The sequence below is a fragment of the Lolium rigidum genome, chromosome 3, assembly GCF_022539505.1.
Source record: "Lolium rigidum isolate FL_2022 chromosome 3, APGP_CSIRO_Lrig_0.1, whole genome shotgun sequence".
NCBI classification, from domain to species: domain Eukaryota; kingdom Viridiplantae; phylum Streptophyta; class Magnoliopsida; order Poales; family Poaceae; genus Lolium; species Lolium rigidum.
This window is the reverse complement of record NC_061510.1, coordinates 129,660,473-129,672,690: the sequence shown is the minus strand read 5'-3', so window position 1 is coordinate 129,672,690 and position 12,218 is coordinate 129,660,473.

Below are 12,218 nucleotides of genomic sequence, written 5' to 3'. Positions count from 1 at the left end.
TCGCGCAAATTCTGCAGAAACCAAGTCCAACTTTCGTGTGACTCAACCTCCAAAACCCCATAAGCAACGGGGAACATCCAATTATGTCCATCAACCGCAGTAGCAGACAACTAGCTGTCCTTTAAACCTGCCATGAAGAGTTGATGCATCCACGGCCAAATAAGGCCTCGCAACCGTCCAAAAAGCCTTTCCAAGCAAGCTTTGAAACAAACAAAATCCCTTCTGAAACATTCCTTGTGCATTACCTTCCCGCTTTTCAATTTGTAGGGAACTGTATGCTTGTCTATCGCTACAACACTCGTCTCGGACTAGCCATCTCCACTTCAGCTTTGAAAGTGTAAAGCAACCGAAAGCTTTCATTCCATGGACCATTGATCTTGTCAAGAGCCATTTCCTTTGCATAGAACATCCTCATGTAAGGTACTTTCATTTTATACTTCTCAACCACCTTTTTTACGAGTGCTCGTTGGACCAAGTGAAGGATCTTCTCTCAGCCAATCTAGGATTATATCTCGGCAACCACCTAGTCTTCGCTAGCTTTGTTTTCAGCTCCGGCTCTCCCCTAGAGGTGGACACCTATGGATCTCCTTATTCTTCTTTATCCGAAACATAATGATAAGGGATGTCGGTAATAGATAACAAATTTTACACCGTGATCTAAATACACAACCGGTTGGCGTAGTACCCGAACCAAGCCGCTTCGCGCATTGTGGATGCATGCAGCCTAAACCTACACCTTAGGTATGGGCATTTAATTGTGAACCTACCGGCTCACTTTTAACAACCTCAAAATTATTCTTAGTGAGAATGTGATATGTAGTAATTGCATTACGGCAGTCCATCATCGTTTGAAACACGGTGCCTTCTACAAGTCGGGGATCCTCCTTGTTCCACTCAATTGTTGGCAAGTCTTCACCTTCGTAATTGGCTAAAACGAGGCTGTCATCATTCTCATTCTTCTCTTCATCATCGTTGTCATCAAATCTGGCACCAAAAGCAATATCTTCCATGTATTGATCCTCCATTGCCTCGCTTATCGCATCGATCTACCAATTCAGGAAACATCAACTCATCCTCATCATCTTGAGGAGACTGATCCTCAATGTCTACATCGTCCTCCACATCGACCGTACGAACGATCTGGCTACCACTACCACTGGGGATAGATGGTGCTACTGTGGACCTACAAGGAGCGTCGCGGCGCACACTGTTAGAAGAGGCAGCAGCAGTAGAGAGACATGATGCCCGACCACCTGATGATGCCCCAGCACCAGAGAGAGATGATGTCCGGCCCCTGTCCACATGGATACCAATTTTACCGAACCGGCAAGAAGCATTCAAAGCAAAAAGAATTCCCAGATCGTCGTCGGAAATTAGTGGAACAAATCTTCCATCCTTGTGCAAATATTCGAAATGAACTGCGTCGAGAGAGCTCCAGCTGTACTGAGCGTAGATGTTAGCTTTCAAATTCTTCAACGAGATGGTGGTTGCAACCACCGCAACGAAGTAAAACCCATTCTTATAGCGTTTAGAATCACGCGTAAAGCTAGAATCCAGCCTAACCACCAGCCGAAAAGCCAGCGCTGGATCAATCCTATTCAAAAAGCAACGCTGTTAGTTGAGCAACAACGATTGGCGCTCAAAAACTGCCTACTGTTAATTCACATAGGCAGACGATGCTTACCCATATGGAATCCATGCGTTAGATCCCTCCGATTCACAATCTTCACCGCGGCTGATGCGAACAGTTGGCACACCAGATGGACATACAAACTCCACGAAAGGGGTAGATCTAGATCTGGTGGAGGCGGAGCCCTCTCCGCCTCCCGGGGGTGGTGGGGGGGGCGGGGGCGGCTCGGCGGCGGACGACGCCATAAGGTAGGAGGGCAGGATGGCGTGGCGGCGGAGGGGCGGTGTGTGAGCTCCTCCAGTCTCGGGCGGAGTGGAAAGCTTTGGGTGAGCTCCTCCAGTCAACAGTCAACACAGTTCGAAAGAAACGGTCAATTCAACACCAACGCGGCTCCCTAGCCGTCACCGGTAACGGTGAAGGCCTCTGACCAGACGGCAACCCTCCCGTCTGAGCGTCTGCGACGGGTTTCAAATTAGAGGGAGGGGAAAACTGAGGAAAAACTAAGGGGCTGGGGAAAACTGAGTACAACTAACGAACCAGGGGCACGAAACTAGAAAACCCTTAAGTTTATTATTACTGGCCATAAAAATTTTGAAATCTCTAATTAACTAAGGAACTTTGCAAAATAAAAGTGCTACAGCAACTAGAGCAAGTGGAGGAAGAAAGAAATGTTGTTTACCTCCTCTATGCATATAAAAAGTATTTGTTAACAAGGTTTATCAAGTCTTGCCACCAAATAAATTTTACATAGCATATGAAGAAATAAACCTCAAATCAATCATGTTACCTTGAATTGTATTGATATCGATCCAATCACAAGAGTTTGATATTCTTCTTTAGGCTCATATATTGGACAATCGATAGTTCCGACTTTGATAGTTCTCACATTAGAAATAGTATTAACCCCACATGCTTTTTCAATCCTCTTGGGGAAATAGACGGTGTGCTCCCTATCATCAACATTGAAAGTAACCTTTCCTTTATTGCAATCAATAACAACCCCTGCGGTGTTAAGAAAAGGTCTCCCAAGAATAATAGACATATTATCATCTTCAGGCATTTCCAACACAACAAAATCAGTTAATATCAAGCAGTTATTAGTAACTTGAACAAGAACATCCTCACATATACCAACAGAGAATAGCAAGTAGATTTATCAGCCATTTGCAAAGATATATCAGTAGGTATCAACTTATCTAAGTAAAGTCTCTTATAAAGAGAAAAAGGCATAACACTAACACCGGCTCCCAAGTCACATAGAGCAGTTTTAACATAATTATTCTTAATAGAACAAGGAATAGTAGGTATACCTGGGTCGCCCAACTTCTTTGGAACAATGCCATTGAAAGAGTAATTAGCAAGCATAGTGGAAATTTCCTCATTGGGGATTTTCCTTTTGTTAGTAACAATATCTTTCATATACTTTGAATAAGGAGGCAATTTAATAGCATCAGTCAAAGGGATTTGCAAGAATAAAGGTTTCATCCAATCACAAAATTTATTATAGTGTTCTTCTTCCTTTGATTTTAGTTTCTTAGCAGGAAAAGGCATTTGCTTTTGCACCCAAGGTTCTCTTTCACTACCATGTTTCTTAGCAATAAAATCTTCTTTAGTATACTTTTTATTTTTATCTTGCTTTTCAAGTTCATCTTCAACTTCTTCTTTATCAGAAACATCATTCTTATCATTACCATTATTATTATCATGTTCATTACCACTTTCATTTTCAGCATCGGAAATAGAAATACTATTAGGATCATTAACAGGTTCAGAGGATTCTACAACATTTTTATGTTTCTTCTTCTTTTTCTTAGAAGGAGCACTAGGTTCAATGCATTGAGAATCTTGTTCAATTCTTTTGGGATGCCCTTCAGATATAGAGGATCCTGGGTAGAGACAAGCACCTCTAGTTGTTACTTCATAAGCATGTTTCTCTTTAGAATTATTTTGTAATAAGTCATTTTGCACTTTAGTGAGTTGATCAATTTGAGTTTGAACCATTTGAAAATGTTTAACAAGCATCTTAACATCATTGGAGGTTCTCTCCACAATATCATGCAAATTGCTAATAGCTTGAGAATTTTCCATTATATGATTCTCTACTCTCATATTAAAATTTTCTTGCTTAACAATATAATTATCAAACTCATCTAAGCATTGCGCAGGAGGTTTTGAATATGGAATATCTTCCCTAGTAAAGCGCTGAAGAGAGTTTACCTCAATCATGGATGAAGGGGGAATTATCTCACATATATCTTCTATGGGAGGTAGATTCTTCACATCTTCGGATTTAATACCTTTCTCCTTGAGAGACTTCTTGGCTTCCCTCATATCTTCATCATTCAATTTAATTAAACCCCTCTTCTTCAATATTGGCATTGGAGTTGGTTCAGGTGTAGTCCAATCATCATGATTCCGGCCTATTTTAGCCAATAATTCTTCGACTTCGTCCGGAGTTCTTTTCCCGAAAACACAACCAAGCACAACTATCCAAATATGCCCTAGACTCAATGGTTAGTCCACTATAAAATATATCAAGTAGATCATTCTTTTCTAAATCATGTCCAGGTCGAGCTCGATAAGAGAACAAAATCTTGCCCAAGCCTCGATCAATTTCTCTTCATCTCCCCGGTCAAATCTATAAATTTTCTGTAAAGCAACATGTTGAGCACTAGCAGGAAAGTATTTTCGAAAGAAAACATCACGCAAATCAGTTGGACTTTTAATAGAACCAGGAGGCAAATTATTATACCAAGTTTTAGCATCATCCTTTAATGAGAAAGGAAAAAAATTAGCGACAAAATAAGTACGCATCTTGACATCATCAGAAAACAAGCTACTCATAGAAGAAAGTTCAATCATGTGTTCTACAAGCACTTTCTTTTTCAGTACCACAAAAGGGTGCTTTCTCTACAATAGCTATATGAGATAGATCAAGAGAAAAATCATAATCTTTATCCTTAATGCATATAGGAGATGTGGCAAATTTAGGATCAGGAGATAACTTATGTCTAACAGTATATTGTGTGAGAAACTTTTTAATTTTACTTGCATCAGCAGTAGCATTGCATCTATTAATTAAATCATCATTAGGCTCCACATAATCTTCATCGGGATCATCACTAGAATAATCAAGTTTAGGTGAATTAACAGGTGTAGTAGCATCAGGAGTTTCAGTATTTTCAATTTGTCTAGACCTAGCAATTGTAGCATCTAGAAAGGATCCCAATGAACCACTATCATCAAGCACAGCAGAAACATTATCAATATCATAAGAGTTTTCAGATTCAGCAGAAGTACCAGCAAGTGAAGCTTGTGGCGGTGAAACAAGTCGACTTATCACAGATGGTGAATCAAGAGTAGCAGAGGTACTCGTAGTTGTACCTTTTCTTGTAGTGGATGGTAATATGGCGACTTTAGGATCGCGATTTTTACCCATGATGGAGAATTTGCAGCAAACAATATCAATCCAAGTGAACTTCCAAATAAAGCTATGCTCCCCGGCAACGGCGCCAGAAAACGGTCTTGATAACCCACAAGTATAGGGGATCGCAACAGTCTTCGAGGGAAGTATTACCCAATTTATTGATTCGACACAAGGGGAGACAAAGAACACTTGGAAGCCTTAACAACGGAGTTGTCAATTCAGTTTGCACTGGAAACGGACTTGCTCGCAAGAGTTTATCAAGTAGCAACAGTTTTATAGCAGATAGCAGTAGTGAAATAACAGCAACAGAGTAACAAAGACAAGCAGTAGTGATTTTAGTAAACAAGCAGGATTAAAATACCGTAGGCACGGGGACGGATGACGGGCGTTGCATGGATGAGAGAAACTCATGTAACAATCATAGCGGGGCATTTGCGGATAATAATAAAACGGTGTCCAAGTACTAATCAATCAATAGGCATGTGTTCCAATTATAGTCGTGCGTGCTCGCAATGAGAAACTTGCACAACATCTTTTGTCCTACCAGCCGGTGGCAGCCGGGCCTCAAGGGAAACTATCGGATATTAAGGTACTCCTTTTAATAGAGTACCGGAGCAAAGCATTAACACTCCGTGAACACATGTGATCCTCACGTTACTACCATTCCCTCCGGTTGTCCCGATTTCTGTCACTTCGGGGCCATTGGTTCCGGACATCAACATGTGTATACAACTTGCAGGTAAGATCATAAACAACGAATATCATGATGAAATAATAACATGTTCAGATCTGAGATCATGGCACTCGGGCCCTAGTGACAAGCATTAAGCATAACAAGTTGCAACAATATCATAAAAGTACAATCTACGGACACTAGGCACTATGCCCTAACAATCTTATGCTATTACATGACCAATCTCATCCAATCCCTACCATCCCCTTCGGCCTACAGCGGGGGAATTACTCACACATGGATGGGAGAAACATTGCTGGTTGATGGAGAGGCGTTGGCGGTGATGGCGGTGATGATCTCCTCCAATTCCCCGTCCCGGCGGAGTGCCAGAACGGAGACTTCGGCTCCCGCGACGGAGTTTCGCGATGTGGCGGCGTTCCGGAGGGTTTCGGCGACTTCGACTTCTCCCCGTGCGTTTTAGGTCGAGACGAATAAGTAGTCCGAAGGAGGGCGTCGGAGGCCGGCCGAGGGGGCCACACCACATGGCCGCGCGGGCCCCCCCGGGCCGCGCCGCCGGTGGTGTGGGGCCCTCGGGCCTCCACTTCAATTGCCCTTCTGGCTCCGTTAGTTTCCCGGGAAAATAGGGCCTTCGCATAAATTCCGAGGTTTTTCCCGAAAGTTGGATTTCTGCACAAAAACGAGACACTGGAGCAGCTTCTGCTGAAAACAGCGTTAGTCCGTGTTAGTTGCATCCAAAATACACAAATTAGAGGCCAAACAATAGCAAAAGTGTTCGGGAAAGTAGATACGTTTTGGACGTATCAACTCCCCCAAGCTTAGCTTATTGCTTGTCCTCAAGCAATTCGGTTAACAACCGAGCGATAAAAGAACTTTCACGAACACATTTGCTCATATGATGTATATATTCTCATGATATGGCTAATACTTGAGCAGTTCATAATAAGGTACATGCAAATAAGATCATCTAACAACTATATCAATCATGAAGAGGTACCAACAATTAATAATAAGCATCATGAATCATGTATATAAGCAGGATTGCAATGTTCATAAGAGAGTATGATAAAGTGGTATCTCGCTTGCCCGTATTTGATTGGCAAAACATAAATGCCCGGGCACCTCTGGAGTTCATAGAAAGACTAGAAGTAGTGATTGTCAAAGATAAAAGCATCAAAGTTATACCACAATCAATCATATTTTGAGACAAGCATATTATACTAAGAATGACAGGTTGTGCTCTCAAGATAGTACTCAAAGAAATAATGGAGACACAACATAAAAGTAAAAGATTGACCCTTCGCAGAGGGAAGCAGGGATTAACATGCGCTAGAGCTTTTCATTTTTATAAATCAGGAGTAAAATTATTTTGAGGGGTGTTTGTTGTTGTCAACGAATGGTAATGGGTACACTAACTACCTCGCCAACCGGACTTTCAAGAGCGGCTCCCATGAATTATTGCATATTTATTTGGCACTCCTTCCAACCTTTCTTGCACAAACCATGGCTAACCGAATCCTCGGGTGCTCTGCCAACAATCTCATACCATGAAGGAGTGCCTTTTTATTTTAGTTTTATTATGATGATGACACTCCCCCAACCTTTGCTTACACAAGCCATGGCTAACCGAATCCTTCGGGTGCCGTCCAACAATCACAAACCATGGAGGAGTGTCTATTTAAGTTTAATTAATTCGGGATCGGGAATCCCATTGCCAGCTCTTTTTGCAAAATTATTGGATAAGCGGATGTGCCACTATTCCATATGAGAGTCCGTCAAAAGTAAATGACAAGGTTGAAAGCTAAACACCACATACTTCCTCATGAGCTATGAAACATTAACACAAATTAAGAAGCATTTTGAAGGTTTTAAAGGTAGCGCATGAGAATTTACTTGGAATGGTTTGAAATGCCATGCATAGGTATTTATGGTGGACGCTCTGGAATAACTTGGTTTTCATGTGTTGGGAGGCACGAGCAGCATTCCCGCTCAGTACAAGTGAAGGCTAGCAAAAGACTAGGGAGCGACAAATCAAGAGAGCAAGAATCGTCATAATCATGCTTGCGGCAAAATAAATTAACAGAGGCATAAAAGTGATACAAGAACTCGAAGCAATATAGATCATCGAGGCTTAATTGACTTTTTGTTCAGTCATATGCATGCGTGAGCATGTGCCAAGTCGATATAAATGAATTATTCAGAGGAGGATACCACAATGCCATACTTACTTATGAATAAAACAATGCAAGCAAACATCCGTGACATGCTACTCATATTAATAGATTGGAGCTAAACATGAGAGATCATAAACTACTAGACTTTATTAAATAACATATACCTCACATGAACCAACTAAGCATGCTCACATGGATGAGTATATGTACAAAAATGAAAACAAATAGAGTTCATACCAGCCTCTCACCACAATCAGATTGTCGTAGATCGTCATTATTGCCTTTTCACTTGTGTAGCTTGGATAATATGAAATGAAAACCACGCTCCAGCCACCGAAGATCATTGAACTCATGATGAACTTTACAAACCAAAGAAGAACAGCAAATACTTTTGGTGTTTTCAAATTGCAAATAAGAACAAGAGGAAACAAGCAAACAAAGCAAAATCTTTTTGGGTTTTCTTATAGCAAACTAGCAATAGCAAATAAAGCGAAACAAATGCAAAAAACCAAGATAAACAAATGGTTAAGAGAAACAACAGAAATATTTTTGGTCTTTTTGTGTTTTGGGAAAGAAACAAAGTGGAAACAAGAAATAGCAAACTAAAAGAAACACAGAAAAGCGAGATGATAGAAATCTGCCAAAACCTGACAGCAGTACAGAAATCGATTTTTACAAAAATCTTACGTTGCTCAGTTCAAAAAGTGTTCAACTAATGAAAGTTAGATAACAACCTGGGGAACCTGCACAAAAATTTTCAACTCAAAATAACGTTCTGGCTGTGCGCACGAATTTTACGGTAACAGCCCAGAATCTGTTTTCAGGCAGCACTTCCCCAAATATCATCTTCCTCTCATTAGAAAACCACTCAAAGAGACTAAACAAGTATATACAAGTATCCAGCAATCATAATATGCAAAGAATGAGTGATGCCGGTATACCTCCCCAAGCTTAGGCTTTTGGCCTAAGTGGAGTTCAATCCCATCGATCCCATGAAGTAGTATCTCCGTAATATGAAGATGGGTCGTATTCCGGGTATGTGCTAGAAGAAGCACCCGGATATGTGCCGGTGTGGTCGTAGGAGGTCCCGACGTCCTCGGAGTCATGTTGCTGGTGGAACTCTTGTATCTTCATATGTTCTTCCACCTCCTCCTTAGTGCGCGACCATGGTTGCCTGTCAATATCAAACAAGCCTGGCTGGGGAAAAGGGATTTCTTTCTCATCCCCGTCAGCAAACAACATTCTATAGGCCATATTATCCAAAGTAGACTCAGTGGTAACAAAATGATGACTCTTCATGGCAGCAATATCAAGTCTCCTAAGGGCCAATGGCACATCATTAGGATCAATAGGAAGATCTAGATATGTTAAAACACGCAAGGCAATAGTTCCTCCAAAAATAGGTCCCCCGGTAGACAGAGCGGCGAGCAATAAGAGCACCAAGGTGATAGGATGTTTGACCAAGTAAGTGCAATGTTCAAGAAAGCAAGATGGTAGCTAGAAATATTACTAGTGTTCTCCCTACCAAGAATGCTAGTAGCAATGTAGTATGCAAAATATTTAATGGCGGGGAGTTGAATGTTCCTTATCTTGCCCCGCTGAATGGTGCGACAGATCGTCATTGGTGATCCCTCGGTAGAGCTCCAACAAGTCCCGAGGGTTGTCATCAATCCTACTTGCTGTACCTGCAGGGTCAATATCCAAAGCAAGACAAAAATCCTTCAATTGCATAGTAACAGGATTACCATAAATCCTGAATGCAACCGTTGGCTCATATTGTTTATTGTCGAACTGGAAACTCTCGACGAAAATTTTTGTGAGCATATAATACTGCTCCCTTTCATCTCCCATATAGGTAGTTAACCCTGCCCTGTTGACAAGGGTCAAGAAATCCTCCAGTATCCCTGCATTCCTTAGAAAATCATAGCATGGAAAAGTAGAAGCATTAGGAGGACCGTTGTCCTCTTCAGGCGCGAGGATGTCTTCATTGTATGATTGCCTAATCCGGGTGGCGGCCCTAGAAGGCCTCCCGGTACTGGTTGTCCCCTTCTTGAACAACTCTCCAAATTTGAACTTCTTCATTTTCTGAAATTTTCAACAAACAATATAAAACTTGATTTGGTGACATATAATTGAGGGAAACTACTATAGGAACTTGCTAGAGTACTAATCATGCATCAAAACTAGTTTCTACCACTTAGAACAAGCATGCAAGCTCACTAAACATGTTACCTACAACCAGCAAAATATTCAAGATATACTCAACCAAACAAAATTCTACTTGGATGGGTGGAGGAGTCACATACCGAAGAGCAAATGTGCCAAATTTCGACATGTAAACTGGGCTGAGCAAAGAGATCGAGAAATCTGGAGCTCCGGAGCAAAAACGCGAGAGAGATGAACTTGGTACGAGTTTTTTAGGGAGAGAGAAGGTGCTCGGGAGGAAGAGATGGCAAAGTGGGGCAAGGAGGGGCCCACACCACATGGTGGCGCGGCCACCTCCTTGGCCGCGCCGGCCTGTGGTTTGGCGCCCTCGGTGCCCCACAGGTCATCCTCTCGGTGCTCCCGAGTGCCTCGTCGAAAAATAGGACCAACGGTATAATTTTCGCGAATTTTTGAAAACTTTGAAAAATGCACATTTTCCGGGTATTAAGTTTATTATTACTGGCCAGGAAAATTTTTGAAATCTCAAATCAACTAAGAAACTTTGCAAATTAAAAGTGCTACAGCAACTAAAACAAGTGGAGAAAGAAAGAGATGTTGTTTACCTCCTCTATACATATAAAAGGTATTTGTTAACAAGGTTGATCAAGTCTTGCCACCAAATAAATTTTACATAGCATATGAAGAAATAAACCTCAAATCAATCATGTTACCTTGAATTGTATTGCTATGGATCCAATAACAAGAGTTTGATATTCTTCTTTAGGCTCATATATAGGACAATCGATGGTTCCCACTTTGATAGTTCTCACATGAGAGATAGTATTAACTCCGCACGCTTTTTCAATCCTCTTGGGGAAATAGACGGTGTGTTCCTTATCATCAACATTGAAAGTAACCTTTCCTTTATTGCAATCAATAACAGCCCCTGCGGTGTTAAGAAAAGGTCTCCCAAGAATAATAGACATATTATCATCTTCGGGCATTTCCAACACAACAAAATCGAGTTAATATCAAGCGGTTAGTAGTAACTTGAACAGGGACATTCTCACATATACCAACAGGAATAGCAAGTAGATTTATCAGCCATTTGCAAAGATATATCGGTAGGTATCAACTTATCTAAGTAAAGTCTCTTATAAAGAGAAAAGGGCATAACACTAACACCGGCTCCCAAGTCACATAGAGCAGTTTTGACATAATTATTCTTAATAGAACAAGGAATAGTAGGTATACCGGGTCGCCCAACTTCTTTGGAATTTTGCCATTGAAAGAGTAATTAGCAAGCATAGTAGAAATTTCCTCATTGGGGATTTTCCTTTTGTTAGTAACAATATCTTTCATATACTTTGAATAAGGAGGCAATTTAATAGCATCGATTAAAGGGATTTGCAAAAATAAAGGTTTCATCCAATCACAGAATTTATTATAGTGTTCTTCTTCCTTTGATTTTAGTTTCTTAGCAGGAAAAGGCATTGGCTTTTGCACCCAAGGTTCTCTTTCATTACCATGTTTCTCAGTAATAAAATCTTCTTTAGTATACTTTTTATTTTTAGCATGCTTTTCGGGTTCTTCTTCAACCTCTTCTTTATCAGGAGTATCATTCTTATCATTATCTTTATCATTATCATGTTCATTACCACTTTCAGTTTCAGCATCAGAAATAGAAATACTATTAGGATCATTAACAAGTTCAGAGGATTCTACAACATTTTTATGTTTCTTCTTCTTTTTCTTCTTAGAATGAGCACTAGGTTCAATGCGTTGAGAATCTTGTTCAATTCTTTTGGGATGCCCTTCAGGATATAGAGGATCCTGGGTAGAGACACCACCTCTAGTTGTTACTTCATAAGCATGTTTTTCTTTAGCATTATTTCCTAGCAAGTCATTTTGCACTTTAGTGAGTTGATCAATTTGAGTTTGAATCATATGAAAATGTTTAACAAGCATCTTAACATCATTGGAGGTTCTCTCCACAATATCATGCAATTGACTAATAGCTTGAGAATTTTCCATTAGATGATTATCTACTCTCATATTAAAATTTTCTTGCTTAACAATATAATTATCAAACTCATCTAAGCATTGTGCAGGAGGTTTTGAATACGGAATATCTTCCCTAGTATAGCGTTG